The 16,019-nt window shown below is 41.7% G+C and overlaps 1 protein-coding gene across 7 annotated transcripts in view; it reads left to right on the top strand.

The window, feature by feature from the left end:
• Positions 1 to 16,019, top strand: part of SPHKAP (SPHK1 interactor, AKAP domain containing) — a 127,150-nt gene that overhangs the window by 58,859 nt on the left and 52,272 nt on the right. The window lies entirely within an intron of this gene.

Genomic DNA, 16,019 nt, shown 5'->3' with positions numbered 1-16,019 from the left:
GATGAGAAGCTTTTTATATATAATGAGCAAAACCAGAACCAGCAGACAGAGGATGTAAAACATTTCACACTGTAGAATCTCAGAGCACAAGGAAAGTCAAATCTATTCTACAGACATATTTCAATACCATCTTTCAAGGCTAAATTATGTTGATTCTGTTACTCTTAGGACTATTGACCCCCTGTCCAAATAAGTATAGAGTTGCTGGCTAAAAATACCCCTGTGAAAAACAAAAGAACTAGGCAGTAAATAATTTAACAGTAACAACTTCTTTGCAAATTCAATTTTGAAATGAATTAGGAAATGTAGAGTGGTATGGATCTTAAATTACACTACTACAAATTGCCTACGGGAAAGTAAAAGCTTTCAGCAGCTACAGTCTGACCAGAATTGTCATCTGAGCAGCGCCTATTTAAGAAAACACCAATTGGGGAGTCAGGCAGCAGCACAAGGACCAGCTTAAGGTTCCGGTTAGAGCCCCCGGCTCCCTACCTGCAAGGGGCCACTTCACAAAGGTGAAGCAGGTCTGCAAGTGTTTATCTTTCTCTCTCCTTCTCTGTCTTCACCTCTTCTCTCCATTTCTCTCTATCCTATCCAACAACAACAACATCAGTAACAACAACAATAATTATAGTAACCACAATGATTTAAAAAAAAAAACAGGGCAACAAAAAAGGGGAAAAAATAGCTTCCAGGAGCAGTGGATTCATGGTGCAGGCACTGTGAGCCCCAGCAATAACCCTGGAGACAAAAAAAGAAAATACCAATTTGGAGATGGAAAGAAATTCACAACATTGAAAATTGAGTGTTGACAGAGAGGTCTTCACTAAGCTGTGTTTTGGAGTTGTGAGTAAAGATCAATTATAACGTCTAAGTCCAGCAGAGAGACAACTACAGAAGCCATAACTACTTCATTTTATACCTCAGAAAGAATTTTGGTTCATACTCCTAGAGTGGAGAAAACTAGGGATGATGGCCAGAGAGCTATGGACCCTTATTCTACAGGGACCCAAAACATTTGTCACCAGGAATCTTACCTTTTTTAAATAAACAATTTTTTTAATTTTATTTATTTATTTTCCCTTTTTGTTGCCCTTGTTTTTATTGTTGTTGTAGTTATTATTGTTATCATCATTGTTAGATAGGACAGAGAGAAATGGAGAGAGGAGGGGAAGACAGAGAGGGCGAGTGAAAGACACCTGCAGACCTGCTTCACCGCCTGTGAAGGTGGGGAGCTGGGGTCTTGTACCCTCCTTGCACCTTGCATCACGTGCGCTTAACCCGCTACAATACCGCCTGACTCCCAGGAATCTCGTTTTATACCATCACTGAAAAGGAAGAAAATCTGGAAAACACCAGAGAACATCAGGCACTGTTTGAATGATCTGAGAGAGAAAAGGAAAAAGGAAGAACACTAAGAAGTAGAGACAGGTGTAGGTATGACTTAAAAAGAAAGAGAAGAGAGGACTGTAGAAACAAATGGGGGGGGGGGCATTGCAGGCTGTACTTATTTCAGGACCAGTCTTTTTCAAGTAGCAGGGCAGGATACCTCCAGACTCCCTTCAGAGACTGGGCCTATCCCTACCGGCATTGCTTTATAGTGAGGAAAAGCCCCTGGGAGGGCCCACAAGATGCCGTTCCTGATGGAAGCAACCACTGGTGGTGGAGAGAGGGGGCCCTTTAAAGGTTTAGGCCCATCATATGTGTATGGGAATCCAAGGATTCCCTAACTAGAGCCCCAGATGATGAGGTAGTGTGATATTGACCAAATGGGCCATTATTAAGTGGGCCAATCTCTTGTCGTTATCCAACTTTTGTAGTCCTCTCTTTATCTAACGATCTTAGACTTTCTCTCAGCTGCTTAGGCATTGATAATCAATTGTTTGTTGAGCCCAGTCAGAGTTAGTTTTATGGGACCTGTCTTCTTTGGACCTTTCTGCTAAACTACCCAGTCTTCTTCTTCTAGCGTTTGCCCTTCTTCCGTAGCCAGTCAACAGCGTCAGGTTGAGCCTGATGTAAAGTTTCGAGACCTCCTTTGAATCTGGAGAGGTGGCAGTCTTTGACTATGTGGGTCATAGTCTGTCTGTAGCCCCAGGGGCAGTTCGGGTCGTCTCTGGCTCCCCAGCGATGGACCATAGCGGCGCACCGGCCATGGCCTGTTCGATAGCGATTGAGGAGGGCCCAATCATAACGTGCTAGGTCAAAGCCGGGTTGATGCTTGCTTGTTGCTGCTTGTTGCTGGCTTTGAAAGTGACTGGGATCCATGTGGATTCAGTCGGCTAGGAAGGATCATCAGTTTCCCCAATGAATGGGTACTCACGGGATGCACCACGAGAAGGTCAATCCAATGCATCCCAGCTACCCAGTAATTTGGTCTAAGTCCAATCAGTTACAGAATTTATGATGCCTTCTTTAGGCACTTCAACCATTATTGAGCACTTCGTCTTTGAGTTATATAACAGCCCCTTGTTTATGGATATGTGTTACACCTGTATCCAGCACCGTAAACCCTAGCCTAATCTGGTATCTGTTACTTAGTTAAATGTCATCTAACGTGGATGTAGATAGTCCTGGGTGTTAGGAAAAGTCTCACCAGATTTAAAGACCTGTGAGGTTGACTTCTCAGGCTAGGCATCCCTGGTGACCGTCCACAGTAGGATTTCAGTAGCAGCATGATGTGGGGTGGCAGCACCAGTAGCGATTTGAAGATTCAGAACTCTGGTGGTGGGAATGATGTGGATTCAAGCCCCTGTGGACATGTAATTCTGTAATATAAAGATAAATAAATATATTTTAAAATGGGCACATACATACATATATAGAGAGAGATAAATACATACATCATATATACATATAGAGAGAGAGGTATAGATATAGATATAGATAATCCATATCTGTGATCTTAGGAAGATTATTGCAGTTTCTGCTGGAGAGGGGTAAGGACACAGAACTAAGGTGGTGGAAACACTGTGGAATCATACCCCTATTATCTTTTAATTTTGGTGACATGTGTGCTCAACTATTTGTGCCACCACCCAGCCACTAATTTTTGTAAATCACTGTTAAATCACTAATGAAATACATGTTAAAAAATTATCAATTACTAGAAATACTAAATTTATAGCCAAATTTAAGATTTTTTAAAGCCATTTTTAATTTTTTTAAATATTTATTTATTTATTTATTCTCTTTTCTTGCCCTTGTTGTTTCTTTTTATTGTTGTAGTTAACTATTGTTGTCATCGTTGCTAGATAAGACAGAGAGAAATGGAGAGAGGAGGGGAAGACACAGACGGGGAGAGATAGACACCTGCAGACCTGCTTTACCGCTTTTGAAGCAATTCCCCTGCAGGTGAGGAGCTGGGAGCTGGAAATGGGATCCTTCCGCAGGCCTTGGACTTTGTATCTGCTTTAACCCGCTGTGCTACCGCCCGACTCCCTGCTGTTTTTAATTTTTATTAATTTAATGGGAACACATAAATTGAGAGGGGGGGGGAAACAGACACAGCAGAGACACCTGCACCACTACTCCACAGAGCCTGAGGTTTCTCCCCGTAGGTGGAGACTGAAGGCTTGAGCAAGAGTTGTTGTTGTTGCTGTCCTTCTTAGATAGGACAGAGAAATATAGAGACGAGGGGAAGCCAGAGCAGGGGAGAGGAAGACAGACACCTGCTGACCTTCAGTGCTTGTGAAGCTACCTCCCTCCAGGTGGGGAGCCTAGAGCTCAAACCCGGATCCTGATGCCTGTCCTTGGCTTCATGCATGTGTGCTTCACTCAGTGCGCTACCACCCTGCCCCCAAAAGACTGCATTTTAAATAGCTTCCTCCAGCAGGGTAGATAGCATAATGGTTCTTCTTCTTCTAGCGTTTGCCCTTCTTCCGTAGCCAGTCAACAGCGTCAGGTTGAGCCTGATGTAAAGTTTCGAGACCTCCTTTGAATCTGGAGAGGTGGCAGTCTTTGACTATGTGGGTCATAGTCTGTCTGTAGCCGCAGGGGCAGTTCGGGTCGTCTCTGGCTCCCCAGCGATGGACCATAGCGGCGCACCAGCCATGGCCTGTTCGATAGCGATTGAGGAGGGCCCAATCATAACGTGCTAGGTCAAAGCCGGGTTGACGCTTGCAGGGGTCTGTGATGAGGTGTTTGTTCTTGACCTCAGCTGACTGCCAGCTCTGTTTCCAAGAGTCTGGAACAGAGAAGTTCAGTGTAGGCGTAGGGGACCAGATTGGGTGACGAGACGTCAAGCGTTGAACAGGGTGAGCGAAGATCTCCGCGTATATTGGCAGGTCCGGTCGGTCGAGCGTAGACGTGGGAAATGAACTTAGATGATGCCGCATCCCGACGAATATCTGGCGGGGCGATGTTGCTAAGAACTGGCAGCCATGGAACCGGGGTGGAACGGATGGTTCCAGAAATGATCCTCATGGAGGAATATAATTTGGAATCGACCAAGTGGACATGGGGGCTACGGAACCATCCTGGGGCACAGTATTCTGCAGTGGAATAGCATAATGCCAGAGATGATGATCGTAGTGCATAATGGTTATGCAAAGAGGCTCTCATGCCTGAGGCTCCAAAGTTCCAGGTTCAGTCCCCTGTACCACCATAAACCAGAGCTGACCAGTGTTCTGGTTAAATAAATATAGAAATAATATTTTAAAAATAAATAAATAAGTAAATCAAATAAAATAACCTCCTCAACAAAGTTGAACTTACAAAATGAGTTTAACAATATCATCTCTAGCCTAAATATAGTTGTTAAAAATATCACAACACAGGGCTAGGTGGGGGAGCAGCAAGTTAAGTGCAAATGGCGAGAAGCACAAGGACTGGTATAAGGATGCTGATTCGAACCCTCGGCTCCCCACCTACAGATGGGTCACTTCACAGGTGGTGAAGCAGGTCTGCAGGTGTCTGTCTTCTGTCCCCCCTCTGTCATCCCCTCCTCTCTCGATTTCTCTCTGTTCTATCCAACAGCAATAACAGCAATGATAAACAAGGGCAAAAAGGAGGCAAAATGGCCTCCAGTAGTAGTGGATTCATAGTGTAGACACTGAGTCCCAGCAATAACCCCGGAGAGAAAAAAAATACATTAAAAAAAGAAGAAGAAGAAAAAAAAATCACAACAGAATCTGGAGAGTTAGTTGCAATGTTGTCCCATATTTTATTACTTTGCACTCTGTTCATAACTCTGGAGGACTTGATTTATGCTAATGATGGCTTTACTAACTCATTAATTCCTGATCAAAGTTGGTAGTCAGTGTTCTCACATCAAATTTCAATTGACTTGAAGGTCATTATACTGGGCTCCAAATATCTGTATAGAGCTATGGATTCTTAGCATGTATCTCATTGTTTAAGCTTTCTGAATTCAAGATAGCCATTTTTAATTTCTTTTGCATTTTTATTGAGGACATGTTTTATAAGACTGCACTTATCCCAGAAATGTCATTTCACATCTCCCTAAGATATGTGTTAGCAGAGTTCACCCACCAGCAAATTTTCCTCTCACTACCATGGAGCACTAGGCCCACACTCCCCTTTCAATGTCTTTCCACTTTGCTTTCTGGAATCCTTGAGTCTATTGAAATCAAACACAACTTATTAACAATTTCCCCTTGCTGTGTCACATAAGTCCCACATATGAGTAAGAATTCTGTAGTTAACCTTCTCTTTCTGACTTATTTCATTAGCATGATTTCCTCCTGTTCCATTCATGTTCACTATTAAGCATGATTTTGACTATTTTGTTTTCGTTGTTGTTGATGATGTATTTGTTGCATATGAAGAAGTAGTAACTAACAGAATAACTATTTTAAAATATTTTAAGTTATTTTTTTTAAAGAGAGAGAGAAAGAGAGGAGAGAGTACTGTTCGGCTGTGGCTTAAAGTGGTGCTGGGGACCGAAACTAGGACCTAGGAGTCTCAGGCTTGGAAGCCTTCTGCACATGTCTCCCTGGCCTGCAGAATAATTCTAAAATAAATTTCAAAGAGCATTATTTCAGACAACACTGAGAAACAATCAACAGAACTCATGTAGAAAAAAATGGCAAGCAACTCTCTTAAATCCTTATTTTTGCTAAGTGTCAGTAGCCTAGCCTCTCCCATAAAATCATTATTGAGGGATAATTTCAGGCTTGGAAATCTCCAGAGTGTCGTGTACCTATGTGCCTATTTTTTTCTCAAATATCAAATGCTGAAAGACAGTCATTCCTTAATAGGGGACTGAATTCATTTTACAGTTTAAAGGAGTTTAACTAAAGAGTAGCTTGAAACAAATATTATAGACTTATGGGAAAAACATAGAAAATAGAAATTTCCTATGACTCAGTCATCGTCAAAGGGATATATGCATTTTATGTTTATTGTATTTTTCATTTCTATTTCATAGTGGTTTACAACATTATAAGACTGCAGGGTATAATTCCACACCACAGCCACCACCAAAGTCCTGTTTCTTTACCGTTTCAATGATAATCTTTTTTTTTTTTTTTTTTTTTGTCACCAGGGTTATCACGAGGGCTCGGTGCCAGCACTACAAATCCACTGCTCCTGGAGGCTATTTTTTCCCATTTTGCTGTCCTTTTTGTTGCCCTTCTTGTGGTTGTTATTGCTATTGTTGTTATAGCTGTGGTTGTTGTTGGATAGGACAGCGAGAAATCGAGAGATGGGGAAGACAGAGAGGAGGAAATATAAGACACCTGCAGACCAGCTTCACCGCTTGCCAAGAGACGCCCCCTGCAGGTGGGAGCTGGGGGCTCGAACCAGCAAAATCTTAAAGATAGTTTATTAGCTTTGGTTTTTTTTTTACAAGTTCATTTTATCAGTCCTCTAAATTCCACATATGAGTGAAACCATTCAGTAGTTGCCTCTCTTTTTTTTTAAACTTATTTAAAAGCATAATCACCTCCAGTTACATCCACTGTGTCCCAAAGGACACAATATTGTCTTGTTTGACTACAGAGTAGGGTTCCATGATATGAAGAAATTCTGCACTTCATTAGAGAAATTCCCATTAAAACTGCACTGAGATTACACATCACACCTGTGAGGATAGCCTGCATCAACAAAACAGGAAATGACAGATCTTGGCAAGATTGTGGAGAAAAAGAGACTCTGTTACACGGTTGGTGGGGATGCAAACTGGTGCAGCCCCTTTGGAATTCTGTATGGAGAGCCCTCAAATATAGAAAAATGAAATTCTGGGTGTGATCCGGCAATACTACTCTTAGGTATTTATCCAAAGGACATGCAAACATTAATTTGAAGACATATATGCACTCCTATGTTCACAGCTACATTCTTGACAATAGCCAAAGCTTAGAAGCAGACTAGATATCAATCACAGATGACTAGACAAAGAGATCATTGCAGTACTTCTTACAATAGCCAAAATTCTGTGCCTTCAAGCCCTCATTCTTGCAAATTTGAGATGAAAGCAGTATTTATTTCATGAGTCATAAAGACTTAATGCATTTACATTTATAAAGTCCTGGAAAGTACTGGAACTCCGAGCTCTGTATATTTCACAAAATTAACAACATGTGACTGTAAAATTAGAAAGCTTCCATGTTCCCACAGTATAGTAGCAATAGATAATCATTGCTAGACACTGATATCACGAAGAGTTTTATGCGCCCTTTACACCCTCTGTCTCCTCTCCCTCCCTCTTCCTCTCTCTCCCTCTCCCTCTCCCTCTCCCTCTCCCTCTCCCTCTCCCTCTCCCTCTCCCTCTGTCTCCTCTCCCTCTCCCTCTCCCTCTCCCTCTTTCTCCTCTCCCTCTCCCTCTCCCTCTGTCTCCTCTCCCTCTCCCTCCCTCTTCCTCCCTCTCCCTCTCCCTCCCTCTCCCTCTCTCTCCCTCTCCCTCTCCCTCTCCCTCTGTCTCCTCTCCCTCTCCCTCCCTCTTCCTCCCTCTCCCTCTCCCTCCCTCTCCCTCTCCCTCTCTCTCCCTCTCCCTCTCCCTCTCCCTCTGTCTCCTCTCCCTCTCCCTCCCTCTTCCTCCCTCTCCCTCTCCCTCTGTCTCCTCTCCCTCTCCCTCTCCCTCTCCCTCTCCCTCTCCCTCTCCCTCTGTCTCCTCTCCCTCTCCCTCTCCCTCTGTCTCCTCTCCCTCTCCCTCCCTCTTCCTTCCTCTCCCTCTCCCTCTCCCTCTCCCTCTTTCTCCTCTCCCTCTCCCTCTCCCTCTGTCTCCTCTCCCTCTCCCTCCCTCTCCCTCTCCCTCTCCCTCTCTCTCCCTCTCCCTCTCCCTCTCCCTCTGTCTCCTCTCCCTCTCCCTCCCTCTTCCTCCCTCTCCCTCTCCCTCTCCCTCTCCCTCTGTCTCCTCTCCCTCTCCCTCCCTCTTCCTCCCTCTCCCTCTCCCTCTCCCTCTCTCTCCCTCTCCCTCTCCCTCTCCCTCTGTCTCCTCTCCCTCTCCCTCTCCCTCTGTCTCCTCTCCCTCTCCCTCTGTCTCCTCTCCCTCTCCCTCCCTCTTCTTCCCTCTCCCTCCCTCTTCCTCCCTCTCCCTCTCCCTCTCCCTCCCTCTCCCTCTCCCTCTCCCTCTCCCTCTGTCTCCTCTCCCTCTCCCTCTCCCTCTCCCTCTGTCTCCTCTCCCTCTCCCTCTGTCTCCTCTCTCTCTCCCTCTCCTCTCCTTATTGATTTCTTTCCGATTTTCTCCATTCAGTAAATAAAATGGTTTTAGAAAAGAGTGAGATTTGAAATTCATTACAGGATGACTATGGGGAAGCAGGAAAAAGACAAGCCAGACAAGGAAGAATTTGTAGACAGAAAAAGTTGTTTAAGCTGACTGCTGTGTTACTGTGATAAGTATTCCAACACTGATCCCAGTGTCCCACACCAACTCCAAAGCTGCAGGGTATCATGCTAGCACATGTTAAATGTCGGACTCAAGCAAAAATTAGTAAAGTCATGGCCTCTTGGAAGATACCTAAAATAGAATTCCTAGTATCCTCCAACATGAAGACCCCAAATTTCATCTGTTATATTCTTATGTTTATGTATTCTTTATGTATTCTTATTCATCTGTTATATTCTTATATTCTTAGGTTCCTGATTATTAAACAATTTGTTCTGCTTTATATCGTAGTGCTTTTCAGCCACCAATTTGCAGATGCTAGTATGAGACCAACTCGATTTCCTTGTGCAGGTGACCTCACCGTGTGTATGTCCTGGATCCCCACCTCCCCAGAGCCTTACCCCACTAAGGAAAGATAGAAACAGGCTGGGGGTATGGATCAACCTGTCAACGCCCAGCAGAGAAGCAATTCCCCTTTTCTTTCTATGGCCCTGCCTTTCCCCCCATTTTAACTCATAGGTACACCTTCTACTACTTCCAAGTGTCTTTCTTTTATTTCCTCTTCTCTCTCTCTGGATTCTGATGTAATTGGGTCTCAGAGCCCTGTGACCATCTTCCCCTAACATTTCTTCCCCACTGAGAGTATAGGCCAAAATTCTTTTTGGAGTGCAGAAGGTAGGAGGGCTGGCTTCTATAATTGCTTCTCTGATATAAGTGGGTGTTGACAGGTCAATCCATACCCCCAGCCTGTCTCTCTCTTTCTGTAGTGGAGCAGGGCTCTGGAGAGGTGGGATTCTGTGGCTCATTGGTGAGGTCATCTCCCCATAGGGATGGAATCAGTAGAATCTGAAAATTGATGTCTGAAGACAGTAAGTTATGAACAGGAAAAATGTTTAATAAATAGGAGCCAGAAAGTAGGAACAAAGATGGTGAGAATAGGGATCTTAGGGTGGTAAGAAGCTAAGAAGTCTATTTTAGGTATGCTCCCTGGGACCCATGATTTTAGTGATTTTTGCCGGAGCTTGATAGTTAACGTCGAGGTGAACTAGGCATACTGTCTGGGAAGATGTACTCAGAGTTAAGACTAGGGCTAGAAAGCCAGGGTAGGACAGACTGTAGTTCCCAAACTTGAAGAAAATATACAGTTGACTGCTTACCAACCACATCAGTCTGACCCAGGGCCCATGTATATTCACATTTAGTGCAGGAGCCTGAGTAAGCTCTGCGTACCTGCTAGTCTGAGCTCACAGGCCTTGGTCACAGCTGGGAACATTCTAGGCCACACTATTTCAGGACCAGTCTCCCTCAAGTGGCAGAGTAGTCAGGGGAGGACTTTCTACGCATGTGAGCAGGCTTAGCAGCACTCCTGGTGTCTCCTGCTAGATGCCACCCACATTCACTTGGCTGTTGTAGCAAGCAAGGTATTATTGGCAATGGCTCTTGGCTGTAGTTAGTGCATGGGGATGGGAGTAGAGACAAAGTCACACTCAGTTGCTACAGCTGATCTACAGGTTATAACTTTCCTTTTCCCCAGATGATCTTCATCTCCCTTCCTGGGGGCGCTTTAGTTGCATATTCAAGAAGGAATGACTGGAAATGAAGAGTTTAAAAGACAATCCAAACGTGTCCAGGATACCTTCTGAATAAAGGCTCACCTATCCAAGAAAGTGTAGGAATGGGCACGAATTACACTTATTGTATGAATTAGAATTTATTTATTTAATAGTGTGTGTGAGTGAATGTGTGCCAATACATGATGTGTGTGTGTGTGTGTGTGTGTGTGTATGTTTGTGTGGGCGTTGTTATAAACAGTTCTAGTAAACAGGCAATTCACTTTCTTTTAATTCATTAATCAGTTTGTTCCTAAAACCAACAGAATTATTATTAGGATTTGGTGACTGCACTATAAATCAACTCCTCTCATTGGGCATTTTTTTCCCCTGTCTGTTTCTCCTTCCTTTTTATTTGATAGGACAGAGAAATTTAAAAAGAGGGAGAGATAAAGAGAGACCTCTAGTAAAACTTAGCCCCTGGAGGTGGGGACCAGAGGCTTAAACCCTGGTCCTTATCCATATTCAGTAATTCACTCATTGAAGTTAAACAAGAGTCCCAAAAGATAAAATAAATTCAGTGAGTATTCATGTGGCCAGTATGTACTTCAATACTCTTCCCCATCAGTTCACTTCAAATTTGCTATTAAGTATTTTTTTTCCTTCATGTTATGTGGAATAGTTACCATTCCTCAAATATCTTTATTCCTTTCTGCGTGATATTTCCATACCTCAAACCACCTTAAGATAGGATATCCTAAACTATCATTGACCCAGCCTGCAACCTCCAAAATTCCTAGATTTTTTCAGTCGAGTTCTATTAATACAAAACAGTCATTGAGAAAGTTAACCATTGAGAAAGCTAACACCTGGTAAAGTGCACACATTGCAGTGTACAAGGACCCAGGTTCAAGCCCCTGGTCCCTACCTGCAGGAGGGAAGCCTCACAGGTGGTGAAGCAGGACTGCCGATGTCTGTCTCTTGCTCTCTATCTCCCCCTCCCTTCTAAATTTCTCTCTGTCTCTGTCCAATATGAAATAAATAAATAAATAAAATATTTTTAAAAGAAAATACTTTAAAAAAGAAATTTGGGAGTCAGGCAGTGGTGCAGCAGGTTAAGCGCACTTGGCACAAAGCACAAAGACCAGTATAAGGATCCAGGTTCGAGCCCCCAGCTCCCCACCTGCAGAGGAGTCGCTTTACAGGTGGTGAAGCAGGTCTGCGGCTGTCTGTCTTTCTCTCCCCGTCTCTGTCTTCCCCTCCTCTCTCTCCATTTCTCTCTTTCCTATCCAACAACAATGACATCAATAACCGCAACAATGTTAAAGAACAAGGGCAACAAAAGGGAAAAATAAATATATATATATTTTTAAATTTAACTATTATTTGCCATTAGAACAGTTTAGGGGGAGGGACTGTCAAGTCCTTTCTGTCATATTAATAGCTGGAAATGTCATTTCCAGTATTTCTAATTTTATAAGTGTGACAGCCAGTTTGTGAACTGTTTCAATGTTGTGCTCTTTGTAAAACTGCCCATGCCTAGTAGAGCAAGTGGTTATTATTGAATGGATACATTCTTAGCAGAGTGTGGTGAGTGAAAATATCCGAGGACTAGCACATGAGCTCACGTGGATAGTGCAGCGCCATGTGTGCAGCACAGATGCAAAGATGCCCTGCCTCCTCACACTGAAAAGAAAACTTATGTGCTGTGGTGTTTTTTTTTTATCTGTTTCTCTGCCTCTCTATATATGTAAACAAAATCTATATATATGATTTTCATAATTTAGATATTTTTATATGTTCATATCCTGGTGTGTTGTCACTTTTGTCATTATAAAATTACTTTTATTTCTACTATCACTTTTTTGTGCTTTATGTGATAGCACAACACTTTTGGTGGTGGTGGTCTATGTTCTTTTATGTTTTTCCTTTCACTTTATTTGTATCTTTGTATGTATACTATGTGTCCTTTGGATATATGCTATGTTTATATAATTGTACCTTGATTCTTAGCAGTTTAATTTTTTGGTCATCACCAGGGCTTCACTGTTCCAGGCCAACTTTTTCAGACAGAAAAAGACATAGATAACAACAGATGAGTGTCTAAAAATGTTGTGGTTTATATAAATATTGAAATACTATTCAGTTATTAAGAATAATAAATTCTCCTTCTTCACCCCATCTTGGATGGCACTTGAAGGAATCATTTTAAGTGAGATAAGCCAGAAAGAGGATAAATATGGGAGGAGCCCACTCATGGACACAAGTTAGTAATAAGAACAGAAAGGGAAAACACAAAGTACAACTTGGACTGGGTTTAGTACACTGTACCAAAGCAAAGGACTCTGGAAGATGTGAGGAGGTGGTGGGGAGCAGACTTTCAGGTCCTGGTGCGAGATGGTAGAGGAGGACCCAGACTGAAGCTGAGAGTGTTTTGTAGAAATCTGAGAAAATTCTACCTATGTACCAACAACTGACTGTATTTACTTTAAACCATTAGTCCTCCTTAAAAAGAGATAGATAGATAGATAGATAGATAGATAGATAGATAGATAGATAGATAGATAGATGATAGATAGGTAGATAGATACATAGATAGAAATGAAAGACACCATACTGCCCAAACTTCTTTAAAGTGTGTGTTGGGGGAGATGGGGGTACAAGTGGGAGGCATAGAAAGCCACCAAGGTGGTGCTTCAATTTTCTTATAAAGTGCCAGGGATTGATCACAGAGTCGCAACCTGGAAGCCATTTTCTCTTAACTCTGAGCCAAACCCTGGCCCATGTGTTTGTGCTTTTTATTCGTATATGCTGCTTTAGTAAAATGTCTCCCCCTAGTAGTGTGAAGTCTTTGTTCTCTCTTCTCAAAACACATAGATTTGCTTCTCTGCATTTAGTATGTTGACACTGTTCTTAGCAGAGTTCTCTCTGACTGTGTCATTTCCTGATCTGCTAAGTTGCCTGTACTTAATATCACACCCTGACCTTTAGATTCCATAATCTGCCAGCCGAACACTTTCTTGCTTCAAATAACATCTTTAGTTATAAGTTGTTCACTTGCCTGATCTAGTTATATTTGGGAAAATGCACTTTTTCAGACCAGATTTTGTTTTGCTTTGCCCCCATGAGTGTTGTTCTTAGCTATCTACTTTTCTGATTCTCTCTAGTAAACTAACGAGCTAACTTTATGCTCTTAATTAAGAAAGCTTTTTTATTTTTATTTTTTTTGTCACTGGAACTTCACACCTAGTTGTATTTTTCAGATAACAGAAAGGCAGAGAGAAAGAGAAAAAGGAGAGACATCACAGTTTTTCCTCACTTCTTCAGCCCTCCTCACATGTGGTTTTAAGGGCTTTGATAGTTAGAACCTGGCAGTAAAAGGCTAGCCCCCAAGTGGGCTATCTTGCTGGTCCCTGTGCTGTTGTTTTTAAAAATAACCATAGGATTGAATTTCCCTCAAACTCTGCTTCATTTAGTCTAAGTTGGTTTATAAAGAACTCAGAATGAATTCTTTCATATAAACTACCTCTCCTCCATGGGGAAAAATAATCTCTGATGCACTACTCTGGGTATTGGGTGTGGAAGTAGATTCCGAGGCTATTGACTTGACTTCTTGAGTGTGAAACATTTACTTTAGCAAAAATGGAGTGATGTGGTCATGGTCAGCTTAGTAAACTCAACTTCTCACATCCAGTAAAGAATCTGGGTTTGGCCTAGGTAGAAGAAAGTCCAATTTTTTATTTCGCTCATTGTGGATTCAGCTTAGTCTATGTAAGTGGTACAATTCCTTTCAATTTTGACTCTCTTCAAATGTACATTTGTTGTTCTAGACAGTGCAGTGTTGAAACAAAATGATGTTTTACTTAATTAGTAAAAACAGCATAATGCTCCAGTTTCTTCCCCTACACTGACCTTCAGTATGGCGTTCTGTTAACTCAGCAGATTGCTGTTGTTCTAATGCATACTCTGAAAACACACTCTGCTGAATTACCTAGGAAGAAAAAGAACTAGTGGTATATTTTTAGTTTACCTTAGCAACTAACTGCAAAGAGCATTCATCAATCAATGTCACAGGCTTCAAGCTATTCTTATGACAACTCAATTCTGTTGACTGTTTTTCTTCTTTCAGTAAGTTTACCTGCAAAAAAAAAAAAGTCCTTTCCACAACTTCCATCCTTCACAGCCTTTGGTTTAATAAGAAACTATTTAAAAAAAGAAAATAAAAAAATTGGACTCACGCTTTCCTGATGTGCCCAAAAACTGAAGGGGGAATTAATTTGCTTAGAACACACACAGTTAGGATCTTAGTTTATGAAAACACTTTTCAAAATTAATCAACAGCGAGCATCTTGGAATTGCTTAAGACAAAAGTCCACAGACCTATTCAAAAGAATTCAGAAATAATAAATTTTTGTGTTGCATGAAAATTTACATCACATCATTTGAAAACAAAATCCAAAAATTCTTGACTAATTTACTATAAACATCATTTTGTACAAATACATAGAATTGTGAAATGAATGGACATGAAACCTTTAATGTGTTGATAATTAGTTAAAAATGACCTACAAACATTTGTCTACTTTCCTACTTGTATGAACACTCCGTTAATTATAGTAACCTTTCTTTTAAAAATATTATTTATTTATTACTGCATAGAGACAGAAATTGAGGGGGGAGGTAAAGAGGGAAAGAGACAGAGAAACATCTGCAACCTTGTTTCATTATTCCTGAAGTTTTCCCCCTGAAGCTTTCAACCCATGTCCTTGCTCACTGTAATGTGTGTACTTGACCAGGTGCACCACCACCTGGCCCCAATAGTAACTTCTATATGGAATTTTAAAAGGACTTTAATACTAGCTAGACAATCCACTATATAATTAATAAAACATGCTGACTATGCAAGGTAAAATAGGCAGATATTTGTCATGTTCTAGTCAATGTTTCCCTCTATATGCTATCCCTAGTAAGCATCAGTTAATAATGTACCAAGAAGCTGTTCATTATCTCACTTGAGAAAGAATGTACAAGAAAGGGAATAGTATAGTGGTTATGCAGAAAGACCTTCATGGCTATGGCATAAGAGATTCCAGATTCAAACCACAGTTCTACCAGAAGGTAGAATTTAGCAGAACTCTAGTTAAAACAAACAAAGAAAAAAAAAAGATAAATATATGAGAGTGATTATCAGAAAAATTCAAATAAAATAATGAGATACCACTTGACACCTGTGAGAATTTAAGAAAAGACAGAAACAATAAGGGCTGGCCAGGGAGTTGGGGGAGGGGAATGGACCCTCCCACACTGTTGGTGGGAATGTAAATAGGTTCAACCCCTGTGAAAAACAGTCTGAATGGTGCTCAGAACATTAGAAATGGACCTTGTCCTATGATGGAGCAGGTCCTCTTGTAGGGATTTACTGAAAGTGAGGAAATAAACACATATTTGAAGAGATCTATGTCCATCTGTATTCATAACAATACTCTTCGTAAGAACCTAAATGTGGAAACAACCAGATGCCCAGTGATAGGAAAGCTGTGGCATATAGACACAATAGAATACTATTCGTCTACTCGTATGTAAGGGCCAGTGAAAGACCCTTCACCGTATCTTGGATAGGACTTGAAGGAGTCTTGTGCAGTGACACAAGCCTGAAGGACAAGCAGAACTAGAGAATGGAACTA

This window comes from Erinaceus europaeus, chromosome 7, assembly GCF_950295315.1.
Source record: "Erinaceus europaeus chromosome 7, mEriEur2.1, whole genome shotgun sequence".
Classification (NCBI taxonomy): Eukaryota; Metazoa; Chordata; class Mammalia; order Eulipotyphla; family Erinaceidae; genus Erinaceus; species Erinaceus europaeus.
Note: the sequence above shows the minus strand (reverse complement) of the source record. Positions and strands in the feature narration are given on the sequence as shown.